This window comes from Molothrus aeneus, chromosome 10 (genome assembly GCF_037042795.1).
Source record: "Molothrus aeneus isolate 106 chromosome 10, BPBGC_Maene_1.0, whole genome shotgun sequence".
NCBI lineage: Eukaryota > Metazoa > Chordata > Aves > Passeriformes > Icteridae > Molothrus > Molothrus aeneus.
In genome coordinates this window covers 5,680,408-5,693,477 of record NC_089655.1, presented here as the reverse complement: position 1 = coordinate 5,693,477, position 13,070 = coordinate 5,680,408, and the positions used below count along the sequence as shown (strand labels likewise).

The following is a 13,070-nucleotide window of genomic DNA, read 5'->3' as shown; positions in this document are numbered from 1 at the left end:
GCCCTGTGCTGCCTGGGGTGCCTCCCACAGCCCTGCTGGGTGCTTCCCCCAGAGGCTGGGCCTGACAGGTTAATGAGAAGTTGTTCTTCATGCCAGGCTCCTTCCTGCTTTGCTGTAAGGTCTCTGAATGGTGGCACATGCTTCATTTATGTCTCCTTCTTCCTCCTGATCAGCACTTCTCCAGGTGTTTGGCACTTGCCAGACTTCTGGCCTCCCTACTCCTGCCCAGATTAACCTGCAGGAAAGGTGCTTTTGGGAATATTGCAGGTGGAATGATCAGGAGGAAGGTCAGCACCCTGCTGCACTATCTCTCATGGACTTACAGCTTTCCAGCTCCTCCAGGAATGCCCTGACCTAATCCAGAGCCTGCTCTGTGTCGTGGCCCCAGTGCTGAGCTGGCACTGCTGGTGCCTTTCCCAGCATGCAGAGGGCACTGGGATGATGGATGAGAGCTCCTGCAGGGGAGAGCGTGGTCCTGGTGCTCCTGGAGGCTCTCCAAGCCTGGCTGTGCAGTTGGCCAAGTGTTTCATTTGTTTTGATGCTTTTCATATCTTTGGGCAGCTTGCTGTGTTTATTTTGGGGGGAAGGTCAGCACTCCCAGCTGATGCTGGGAGAATGCTCTGGGGGAGAAGCATCCCTGGAGACAGCCCTCCTTTCAGCAGCACATGGCAAAGCTCTGAGACTTCCCTTTCAGTGGGAGGCACAGGAGATATTTTGGACTGCAAGCTGTGGCTTTAAAAAAACCCACCCAGTAGTGATTTGAGGTTTCCTTCTTGAAGCCTTCCTGACTTTGAACATAAATTGCATCTGTTTTGGTAAGCAGGCTACCAGCAAGCCAGACCTGTTCCTGGGATTACTGTGACCACAGGTATAGCTGTTTGTTTTCCATATGGGATGACTTAGGCCCCTGCTCCCTGCCATTGTGTGCTTGGATTTTACCTTCCTCCACGTCGTGGCATTTTGGAAAGAGCTGCATGTTTTACAGAGCAGCTGTGTTGTCTTAATGCAGCTGGAACTTGTGTTTGTCTCGGGGCACAGCAGGACTAGGAAGAGGTTTTATTAGATCCTTCCAAGTCCCAATAATCTCTGAGTCTCTCAGATCTGTGGCTGACAGCTGTGCTGCTCTCGCTCTGTGGGACGGGGTTGGAAGCTGAAGATGGGAAATCACTTGTGTGTGATCCTTTATCTGCTTCATCTCACAGCTACTGCTGCCCTCCTGGCTGTTTGTAGCAGCCAGAGAGCACCTAATTCTTGTATCCCAGACCTTAAACCACAGCCTAGCAGCCTCTAAGGGATCCTCCCTGCTTGAGGTGCTGTTTGTGGGACTGCTGGTGGCTCTGGATCCCAAGGAGCATTCCCATCCCATCACCACCGGCTGCCAGCATCGGGATCACGGTAAGGTTGCTGCTCCCTGCCCCCAGAGTGTGTCCTGTGTGTGTCCTGCTGCCAGAGCTGGGCTTTGCTGCCTGCTTTTCCTCTTCCAATTAGAGTCTCCCGGGTCCCCTGTGTTTGGATGTGCACTCTCTGACTGGGGTGAATTCCCTTGGTGCTAGGAAATATTTTATTTCATTGCTGCACTCCCCTGCCTTGCACCTCATCCTGTGATGGGCACATTGCTGGATCAGAGATGTCTTGTTGCTCTCAGAATGGTTTCCTTTTCCTGCAGTGCATTCCCAGTGTATATTGCTACTGTCACATATTGCTGTACTGCTCTCCTCTCACCCAGTGCTGGCTGCAGTGGGCTTGGGAGACATCCCATTCCTTAAACACCATTTGAGGTTTTCTCTGGCAGAGATAATGTGGGGATCCTGCAGGTCACTCTCTCTTCTAATTCCTTGTGTGTATCAGCTGTAAATTCACCTCCTGCAGCTTTTGCACCACGGCTCCATGAATGAACTTTTATTTTAGGCTTGTGTAGCATCTCCTGTGCTGACTGTACCCCTTGTATTTCAGTCTGTGCTTTCCCTTGGCATACAGCTTAGAACTCCCATTGTCTTCGTGCTGTTGTGACTGGTGGAGTTCTTTTAATTTGTCTGCATTTTGCTGCATCTTTGTTTCCTTCCTCTCAGAGCATCGGGGAGGTCTTTGTTGTCCAGCACGCTCACGGCTGCTATGTGTCACCATGCCTCTGCTTGCTTGTTTGGGAGCTGCTGGTTTCCTAGAACTCAGCCTGGAAAGGGATGCAAATCACATCCTTGGGCTTCTCTGATCCATGTTCTCAGTAAATGTGCATTGCTGTGTTGTCCCAGCAGCTTCTTGTCCCTTTGTTTGGCTGCTTTTAACAATTCTTACAGAGTTTAGGGGAATACACAGGGGTTTTCTCCTTCCTCAGTTCTTTCATACAATTCTCTATTCAGGGAATTTCCTGCTGCTTTTTACTTAATTGTGGGGTTTTTTTCTGTTGTTCCCAAAGGCCACCCAGGGAGTTGGACATCGTGGAGCTGGACACACACCAGGGTAGGTAATGGATGTGACCCCCAAAACTGGAAAAACCACCATGGAAAGTCTGACTCAACCTGAAGGCTCTGGACCAGAGCAGGGAGGCTTTCCCAATCACGGGCAAACCAGGCAAGCTGTATTTTCTGATTCATGCCAGAGAGCTGCTCCTGGCCTGGCTTGGAGCAGCATTTTGTTTCTCCCTCTGTGCTAGCCCATGTCTTTGCTCTCACAGAGGATCCTTGAGTGCCTTCCCTGAGCTGCTGCCTGAGCCAGCTTTGCTCAGCTCAGACTTCAGCAGATCCTGCATCTTGGTGGCATTTCCTGGGGCTTTGGCATCTTTTGTGCCTGGAGCAGGCAAAGCAAAGGGTCCCTCTGTGCAGCTTTGCTCCCCATGGTGCCTCATTGTGCTGTTTGGCAGCGGGAAGGAGCATTTTGCCTCACTCTGCAGGAACTGAGAGGGGCACCTTTAGTATTTGATGTTCCCGTGGGTCAGAAATGTCTTTGTGGAGGGTGTCAGGGGGTTTTCCTCAGCTTGCTGCTGGTGTGCTGTGCTGTGCTGCTCTTGGAACACGGCACAGGCTTTCCCCAGCAGCGTTTCAGCTCTTTGTTCTCTCCCTTATCCAGCCCCTCGGGTAATTGCCCAGTTTCCCCACAGTGAGCTAAAGAGCCTCTTATTGCTGAGCACAGCCCCTTTCATTGCTGCTGCTCAGGGCCAGGCTTTGGGATTCAGCCCTAGCCGTGCCTCCCCCTGTTCCTTTGGGCTTCTTCCTTGCCACGTTCACACCTTTCCACTTTCATGTGCCTGCAGGAGCCGACTCGCTTCTGACACCGACCTCAGTCTCAAAACATAAAAGAAGAGAAAGTCGGGACAGAAAGGCATTGGAGCTTTCTTCTTCCTCCACACCTGCTGTTCCTGGTCGTCAGGCACTTCCAAAGAGGAGAGTTCTCCAAGTTCCCAGTCATTACCCTTTACATAAGCATAATATAGTGCTGCACTTCCTACAGGGAAGCTATCTATTGTAGCAATCCGTAAAACAAAAGCTGGATTGCTCCTTCTCCCATTGCTCCCAGAATCAAAGAGCTGCCTGCTGTTCCTCAAATGGGAAGGCTGAAAGCCTTCATCAGAGGGTAGTTCATTTTTACACGACATTTTTACACTCAAGCAAAACTGAAAGCAAGGCATAATTTGAAACAGCCACGCTCGCCATTAGAGCAGAACCACACAAATAAAATGCCTGGGATGATGGAGTTGAATATGTTGCAGTCAGAAAAATGACAGTTTGCAGGGAACAAGGAAAACTAGATGGATGAATGGGAATTAGTGAGGAGCAGACTTCCAAGGCAGACAAATCAAATTGAGAGCGTGGATCATTAGATTCAAAGGAAGCAGGTAAGGAGTGCACTAAATTGTACCTTAAACAACAAACCAAGGGCTCCAGCCTCCAGGGAGAGGGGATGGAACGGGGCTTGGGAAATGGGAGTGGCTCCCAGGTGTGTCCTGGCCGCTGGGCATTGTGACCTCACCCAGGTCACTGTGTCCTTCACATCAGCTCCTGTGCTGTGGGGAGTGGCAGGCACTGGACACAGAGGATGCTTTGAAGATCTGCAGATGTGCCCAGCTCCAGAGGAGAGAGCTGAAGGCTTCCTGGATGGCCTGTCCTGGCACCTGTCACCTTCCAGGGCTGTCACTGATGTCCATTGTGTGGAGCTGGCTCTTTGCCTGTTTTTTTCCCAGAAGGTGAAGGGATATACAAGGGGAGAAATTACTGAGTTGTTGAATTTTTAAAAATTAACTGTGCATGATTATACCCAAGGAAGTGGGGTGGAAGAAATACACTTCACATACAGCAGCACTTTGCAGATGTGAGAAAATGTGGCATGGTTTGGACCTGCCTGGAAACAGCTGAGCTGGGGGAATTTGTGTATTTTAAAAATAAAGCTCATGTTTTTATTGGACAAACTTTCAGGTCACTGTAACACAGAACTGAAGGTCACAATTCCTAAGAAGATTATGAAATGCCACAGATGCTCAGTGTGATAGTCTAGACAAGGCCAACTGAGGGAGAGATGCTGAAGAAAGTCCCTGGGACTGGTACAGGAAAGAAAAGCCCTCAGGACTCAGATTGGTACAGGAAAGAAAAGCCCTCAGGACTCAGATTGGTACAGGAAAGAAAAGCCCTCAGGATGGAAAACTCCACACAGAGCTTCCCTTGATGCTTCTGCCTGCACGCTCCTGCAGAGACTGGTCCCAGCTGAGTCAAGGATAAAACTCATGGTCACAGGGGAACCACTCCCATTGGAACCCCATCTGGCTGAGGTGGAAGTGTCACTGGGTCTCACAGAGATGTATGAATGGAATGATGAGGAAAGTTCTCCAGCAGGAGCTGAAAAGCACCACCCTTGCTGGGAGTATAAGCCAACAGATGCTCTACAAAAGCAAAAGTGATCTGATCATTCCCTCAAGAACCATAGAATCGTAAAATCATGGAATGGTTTGGGTTGGAAGGAACCTTAAAACTCATCCAGTCCAACCCTCTGCCATGGGCAGGGACACCTTCCACTATCCCAGGGTGCTCCAAGCCCTGTCCTAGCTGGCCTTGGACACTTTCAGGGATGGGGCAGCCATCCCTTCTCTGGAAAACCTGTGCCAGGGTCATATTATAGGCCTGATATTAATGCTGTGTAATTGAGGGAAAGGCATCCCCTGCTCTCCCAGGTTATCCATGGTTATCCCAGGTTTAGCCACTTGAACCTGTTACTGAGCAGCACTGATCTGAACATGGCAGTTGTGAGGATTCTTCTCTCCTTCCTTCCTTAATTAAGAGTCTCTTTATTTTATCAAAGGCTTCATTGTTGAAGATGTTCAGCATGTCCAGAGCTTTCCCGTTCCCTTGGCAGCCTCCCACATTTCACCCTGCCATCAATCCCATCCCAATTTGCTTGCCATGCAAGGTGTTCCCCTGCTGGTTCAGTTGGCCAGCCTGGGATGTGGTTCCTTCCAGCAGCTCTTAAGAAAACCCTTGCACATCCTTTCCTCCATTTTATCCCCTTTTTCCTTTTAGCTCTGGTTATTTGCAGCAGGCTCTGGCAGCTGTAAATGTTAGTTAAAGCCTTATTGATGCCTGGTGTTTTCCAGCCGCCTGGTGCAGCAGTTTATTTGGGTCTCCGGTGATGTTTAGAGATGCATTTCCTCTCATCTCTCCCAGCTATATTTTACTGTTTGCTCATTTGCTTGATGACAGTTTGCTGCTGGGTTTTGGAAGAGCTTTGCAGTGCATTATCTTGTGAGTTAATCCTGACCTGCTTCCTTGGCTCCAGCAGCTGCCCTGGCACGTCCTGAGCCGGACGCTGCTGCTGTCAGGAATTTTCTGCCAGGTTTTTGCTGTCAGTATTTTTGGCCATTGCTCTGTGTCATTCATGTCTGGATTAAGCTCCCCTGTGATATCCTGAGGGCAAGATGAGCTGTGTCACTGCACAAGGCATCAGCCTTGGTGCTGTTGGGGAGGTTCCTGATGGCTGGAGAAGCTCCAGCCCACGGGGTCTGGCTGGGATGGTTCTTGCTACGAATCCACATTCTGTGATTCTTGAGCTGTCCTAGGAGACTGCTTCACCTTTTTCAGGATGATTTAAGAGGATGTGCTGTTCAGGATTCCCACTCGAGTGTTATTTATTAGTTTTGTAGTGTCTTCCAGGCTGCTTTCTTCAGGCTAGTGTTGATTCCTTGGGGACAAAGGAAACAAAGGCAGGAGAACACTTGCAGGAGGGATAAAACAGGAGTCTGACTGATATCTTCTCTCTCTCTCTCCACGGTGTTTTTTCACAGATCAAAAAATCAATTAAGGGCGAATTTCACTGGGAACTCTTTAAACAATGTGATATTTCATTAGAGATTATTGCAGGCTCTTTAACATTTGCAGTCCAGGTGTGAATTACAAAATTAGCCAGATTTCTTTAATGATTTCCTCCGAGGTAACATTCCTCCGAGCACCCTGTGCCTGGAGCAAGCTGTGCAGCTGCTGCTGGAGAGGGGTGTTTATTGCCTCCCCCCACATCCTGATGGAGACACAAGACTGGAGGAATGGTTTTGATTGTGACAGCAGCCTGGCTGGGCACAGGGCTGTGGCCTGGAAGATGAGAACTGAAGGAAATAAGAGTGGAATGCTGTAGGAGAGGTAGAGAGGAGCTTTGAGATGAGCAGATTTGGGGTTGTTTCCCAATCCCTTCTTGAGCTGTTACCAGCACAAGCTTATGCCTTTGTGAGACTTTCCTATGGCTTTCCAGGTCCTTCCCTTGTTCCTGGATCTGTCCCTGCTGCCATCTAAACCCCGAGACAGAAGCACTCTGGAAGTGCCAGTGAGCTTTCACTGCCATCTGGATTCCTTGGGACATGTTGCTCCTTCCAAACCCTTCCCCTCCTGAAGGCACAAAGAGCTGAGCAGTCTGAGTCCTCTGCTCCAGTGCAACTCCCTCTCCATCATTAATCCTGCCTGGAAACTTGCCCTTTTCAGTGCCCATTCCCTCCCTCGTCCATCTTGCCTTATTCACAGCCCAATTATTGATCCTTATTTGGGACTCATCTGTCTTAGTGAGCTCAGGGAGCCACCCCTGGCAGGGAGAGGAGCACCTTTCATTGCTTTCAGGGTGCTGTGGTTGGGTGGGAGGGAAATAGGTGAGTTTTGGGATGCACCACTGCAGGTTTGATCCAGCGGTTGCATTTCTCAAGTGCCGACTGCTCTCCCCACCTGAGCACCTGCTCTTCTTGGAGATGCTGCTTTTCCTTGCAAATTTTTCTTTTCTCTTAAAACCATCACAGCTGCAACAGCCCCATTACAGCAGCTCAGCCTCTCCTCCCTCTCCCTTGAAGTCAGTAAGACCAGGATTGGTCCTCAGGGCTCCTGTAGAACCATGTACATTTGTGTTTGTCCCACTCTGCCCCCCTTTTCCCATTTCTTGTCCCCTCACCACAGTTCTGCCTGCATTCTTCTCTCTCTGCACAGCTCTGCCCTGCCCCAGGAGATGATGGAAGGTTCCCTTGCTCACTGCAGTGAGGAAAGGCAGCTGATAAAACCCCACCCTCTGCACTGACCATAATTGCTTTCCTGGAGAACAGGAGGGAGGCAAACAGTTCTGATACTTTCCTTGAATACTCTCTTGGGCCCTAATTACTTTCAGCTTAGGATATTTTCTGTGTCAGGGAAGACTCATCTGTCTAATAATCCTTGCTGGATTTCACTTCCAAGTACTTGCCCAGCCCTGCCTTGAGCCACATGTAAACTTTCCAACCCCCTTTCCTCATAACCATCTTCCTTGATTTGCTGTGGATCTCTTTGATTGCTTCCCTCTAATGCTCCTTGTTCTGGGGCTGGACCAGGTGGTCAAGGAGCAATTGTGTATCTGAAGGGAGGTTGTGGCAAGGTGAGGTCAGGCTCTGCTCCCAGACAGTGACAGGAAAAGAGGAAATGGCCTTGAGCTGTGCCAGGTTGGACACCAGCAGGAATTTCATGGCAAAGGTTGCTAAACATTGGGAGAGGCTGCCGAGGGAGGTTTGGAGTCCACATCCCTGGAGGTGTCCAAGGAGCCCCTGGATGTGGCACTCAGAGCTCTGGGCTGGGTGACAAGGTGAGGATCCATCAGAGCTTGGACCTGATGGTCTTGGAGGACTTTTCCAACCTCAATGATCCTGGGATTCTGCGATCCTTCCCTGCTCCTTCAGTGACTCAAGATTTTTGAATCCCCCTCACCTGCCTCTTTTCTAGGCTGCAGCATCCCAACCCATTGGGTTGCTCTTCATGGAAAAGCCATTCCAGACCTGATAAAGTTCTTGCTGTCCTTCCAGGAACCTTTCCTTCTGTATTCCTCCTGCTTTGCACTGCTGGAGCCATGCAGTGACACATCCACATAGCTCACCTGCAGAGTTTTGGGATACTTTGTGTTGTTTGAAGGAGCTGCATGTTTTGGAGGAGTTGGCCCTTACTTGTGAAGGTTTTTATTACATGAACCTTTTCACCAAAATGCCATTTTTTATGAATCCTGAAAGAGCACTCTCTGCAGCTTCCAATTACAATCCTGGCTGCATCTTACTTGAATGGTGTTTACTATTCAGGGTGCATTTGAAAATGCATTTTGGGAGGCATCTTTTAATTCATTTGTAGTGGCTAACATTATCTCTAATGCTGGAGGAAATTAAAAATGCTTCCTGCTTAGAGGCAATGAGTTGAAATGAAAATGTGCTGTGTGCTGGTCCATGGCAACATCACTGAAATGTCTGGATGTGGTGCCAGGTGCTGCTCTGTGAGTTCAGCTGTGCCCAGAACCACCTGGAGCATCTTTGGTGGCCTTTGATGGGAGAGCTGAGTGACCAAGCTGGGTCTGCTCTGGGGAATCTGCTGAAGCTGCTCAGTGCACTCAATGTTTACACAGATAATTTAGTTCAGATGGGCTGGTGGGGTCATGTGGGCACAGCTGCGTGCCCTGAGTGCAAGAGAGACATTGAGGGGATGGAGCGTGTCCAGAGAGGGGAACAGAGCTGGGGAAGGGAATGGAGCACCAGGAGAGGCTGAGGGAGCTGGGAAAGGGGCTCAGCCTGGAGAAAAGGAGGCTCAAGGGGGCCCTTCTGGCTCTGCACAACTCCTGACAGGAGGGGACACCTGGGGGTGGTCAGGCTCTGCTCCCAGGGAACAGGGACAGGACAAGGGGAAACAGCATCAAGCTGGGCCAGGGGAGGCTCAGGCTGGACGTCAGGAGGAATTTCTCCATGGAAAGGGTGCTCAGGCCTTGGCAGGGGCTGCCCAAGGAGGTTTGGAGTCCCCATCCCTGGAGGTGTCCAAGGGATGCCTGGACATGGCACTCAGTGCTCAGGGCTGGGTGGCAAGGTGGGGATGGGGCACAGGTTGGACTCAATGGTCTTGGAGGGCTTTTCCAACCTTAATAATTCCATGATGTGCCATTTATTCTCTTCACCTCTTGGAAGTCCAACAAAGTGCAAGGGGTAAAGGCTCAGGAGTATTTGGTTTTGGGAGCTGTGGTTTCATGACTTGGAAGGCTCTGGTTAACCCTGTCAGGAGCACTGGCTTCAGATCAGCTGCTGGAATGCTGCTCCACTTCTGCTGAATTATCCAGATCTCATGGAATAGTTTATATTGGCTGAGGAAAACGAGTCAGCCCAACATAAAACCTGTCCTGGTGTGGTCTGAGCAGGTTTGGGCCAGCAGTGAGAGCCTGAGCTGGGCCAGTGTGTTGTGTCCCCTACAAGGGGCACTGGGACAGGACTGACAATTCCATCCATGATGCCTAAGAGTGTTCCTGTGCCTGTGTTTGTATTTTCACCTTCCTGAAGGGAACGTGCACAAGTAGATAAAAACCTACTCTAGTGGATTCCAGCATTAAGTCAAGAGACTATTGGATTTTTTCAAGGGCTCACACAACTCTCCTAAAAAGCAGGTTGTTATGTGTTAGTTTGGAGCCCTTTTGTTCAGCCTCTGGTGTTTTCATTCCTTCAAGGTATTTACTGAAAGGACAAGAAGAAAATGACTCAAGGTGGCACCATGCAAAAAATTCTGTGTTCAGCACAAGAGTGCTACATTTTGGCTTTTCCTCCAGCAGGAGTGGGATACCTTGCCCCTCTTTTGAATCAAGTGTCAGATTAGAAGAGTAGAAAGAGGAAGAATAACACCTCTAAATCAAAATCACTCTGAAAGAAAACACTGCAGAGCACAATTGTCCTTCTCTGTGTGAGGGAGAGGTAGTAAAGAAGGTACCATGTGTGTGATATGTGTTGGTTGTGTTCTTTGATGGTCTCATGGCATCAGCCAGGATGAAGAGACACAGAAACATGAGCAGAACTTTAAATAATTCCTGTAATTGAATACAGTAAATGAAATTAATTCATTTCAGTTGTACCTGCTTATGCAGAAACAGTATTTTTTTTCTTCTCCTTTGCTTTCCCTTTTCTTTTCTTTCTTTATTTTTTGTTTCGTTGGCTTTTTTTTGTTGTTTGTTTGTTTTTGGAGGGTTTTTTTGCTTTGGTTTTTTTTTGTTTTGTTTTGTTTTGTTATTTTCTTGTTGTTTTTTTTTTTTTTTTGGGGGGGGGGTGTTTTTAGGGCATATTTTTAAGGGTCTAGTAAAGGATTTTAATGAATCTCTGGGAAATATTCCTGACTTGGTTCGTAATTCTGAATCCTGAAAGCCGCTTGGCTGGGAAACTCCATAAACCCTTACATTTATTTGAAATCTCTATCCTGGAGCCTTGCCTTGGTATGGATGATGCATTTAAGCTGAGGGGAGGCAGAACAAGAAGAGCTGACCTCGTGTTTTGCACAATGGATTTTGCAGGCAGAGATTTAATAAGGGGAATTCAATATTTTTTATTCAAGGTACTGTTATCCATATGCCACTTTTCAAAACCTGCATGTCCCTGCAAATATCTCACTGTGCTTGTAGGTTTGTCTTGGGGTTTGATTTTTGCCTGGAAAGGGAAAGCAGAGTTAAGGTTGTTTATGATGTTTAACTCTGACTGCAGCATCTCATTTGTTGCCTGGACTTGTTCAGGGGGTTTTCAGCACCACCTCATTACTGAATCTTCTGCTTTTCCACATGTACTTCTCTTCCACGGGTCTCTTTTAGGCAGGTAAAGGCATTTCTGGTGCATTTATCTGGACACTGATGGGCTGGGAGAGCTGAGGGGGCTCAGCCTGGAGGGGAGAAGGCTCCAAGGAGAACTGAGAGACTGTTCCAGTGTCCAAAGGGGCTCCAGGAGAGCTGGAGAGGGACTTGAGACAAGGGGTGGAGTGACAGGATAAGGGGGGAATGGCTTCCAGAGAGTAGATTTAGATGGGATATGGGGAAGGAATTGTTCCCTGTGACGGGGCTGAGGCCCTGGCACAGCGTGCCCAGAGAAGCTGTGGCTGCCCCTGGATCCCTGGAAGTGTCCAAGGCCAGGCTGGATGGGGCTTGGAGCAACCTGGGCTGGTGGAAGGGGTCTCTGCCCATGCAGGGGCTGGATGGGATGAGTGTAAGGTTCCTTCAGCCCAAGCCATTCTGGGATTCTATGTGTACGTGAACCAAAACTCTGCTCCTTTTCACCCCAAAGCACATTAAAGCTCTCACAAGTGCAGCCATTTGTGGCTAAAACAAGCTGAAATAGAGAGCTTGTGGATGTGATTAGAAACATTTCATCATACACTGCACCATCCTAGTCCTGACCTCCAGAACTGGAGAGGGGAGAGCCTTGGTCTGGTGCTGCCCATGATGGGCTGAGCAATGGGATTCAGCCAGCACCAGCATCTGGAATGGCCTGCTTAGTCCTCAGGGATGCCATTTGTTCCTCTGTGCTTCCCTCCATTGTTTGAAGGTGGATAATCTCCCTGGTACAGTGGGTATTTGTTGTTGGACTTAGCCAAAGCTGCAGCAAAGCTCGGGGTGAAGGCAGGAGCAGCTGCTGAGTTGTTCCTCTGATGGATTCACTCAGCCCCCCCTGCTTTGTGCTCACTCACCTCTTTATTTTCCTCCCTCTCCCTTCCCTGCCATTCCTTTGCTGTCTTTATTCCCTTTCCTTTCACCTTCCCTGGCACCTGCCACCCCGACTGAGGAGCCACAATGGGAAGTTCCCCTGCCCAAACACTGGGGACATTTGGTACTGGGTAGGAGAGAAGCAGCCAACAAAATGCAAGTTAGTTTTTATTCCAGGCTTTGATAGCCAGCCTGGATGACTGTCAGCTGGGACTTTTTGCTCCTGCTTCCCTTCCTTTAGGTGAAGGGGACAAGTGAGGCTCTGGAGAGTACTCTTGGCCTGTCTGGATGTTGTAGGGAGATCCTTGGAGCAATCCTGTAAAAGCACATGGCTTGTGTGAATCCTGAGCCCCTCTCTGTGCAGGGCCTGAGCAACACAAGCAGCGAGGGAAGAGCAGCAGCAGGAGCCTTCTGGGATGGGGAGCTGCATATTCACACTGATATTCACACCCCCTGCTCTCAGCTCTGCTCAGGTGAGCACATTAAATACAAACACAGGGGCCTGTCTGAGAGGTTTGAGCTCCTCAGGCTTTTGCAGGTGAGTGAAAGCTCCCCTCCCTCCCTGGCTCTCCATGGGAGCAGCTCCCTGCCAGGGCTGCAGCCAGCCCCACACTAACTGGGGCTGTCATCAACAGGGGCTCAGGCAGGGCTGGGGCTGCAGCCCACAGCTGCCCCTTCCCTTTTGTCCCCCTTCCCCTCCTACCTTTCCTTTTGCTTCTTTCCCCTCTGCCTCTTTTCCTTTTGGAAAGAAATGCTTTGTTTTGAGGCTATGAATGCAATCCTGCTCCCCTGAGCAGGAGAGGTGTCTCCCAGACTCCAAGTGACTCTGGAGAGGCCATGGGCAGGGCTCTGCTGCTGGAGGGGACAGTGTGACACTGGAGCTGGGTACAGGGTGTAAGGGGAACGATCCTCAGCCTGGAGCATCTCCTCTCCACAGCCAGCCCTCCGGGAAAGGCTGGAAACCTGGTGCAATTCCCAAATCCTCCAGTCTCTGTCTCAGCATCCCTTCACGTAATCTTTGATTCCTCATTTGAATCTTTGATTCCTCTCTTGAAGATGGTCTCTGGTGCTGTGTCCAAAACAGGGTGGGTTGCTTTTGACTGGCCACTCCTGTTGGTCCCCAG

The 13,070-nt window shown here is 49.6% G+C and overlaps 1 long non-coding RNA gene across 1 annotated transcript; it reads left to right on the top strand.

Annotated features, from left to right (window-relative positions):
* Positions 1–1,166: 1,166 nt before the first annotated feature.
* LOC136560889 (uncharacterized) lies at positions 1,167–4,100 on the top strand. Its single transcript, XR_010784216.1, has 3 exons — positions 1,167–1,395; positions 2,414–2,457; positions 3,248–4,100. It is a non-coding gene; the product is annotated as an uncharacterized lncRNA (long non-coding RNA).
* The last annotated feature ends 8,970 nt before the right edge of the window (positions 4,101–13,070 follow it).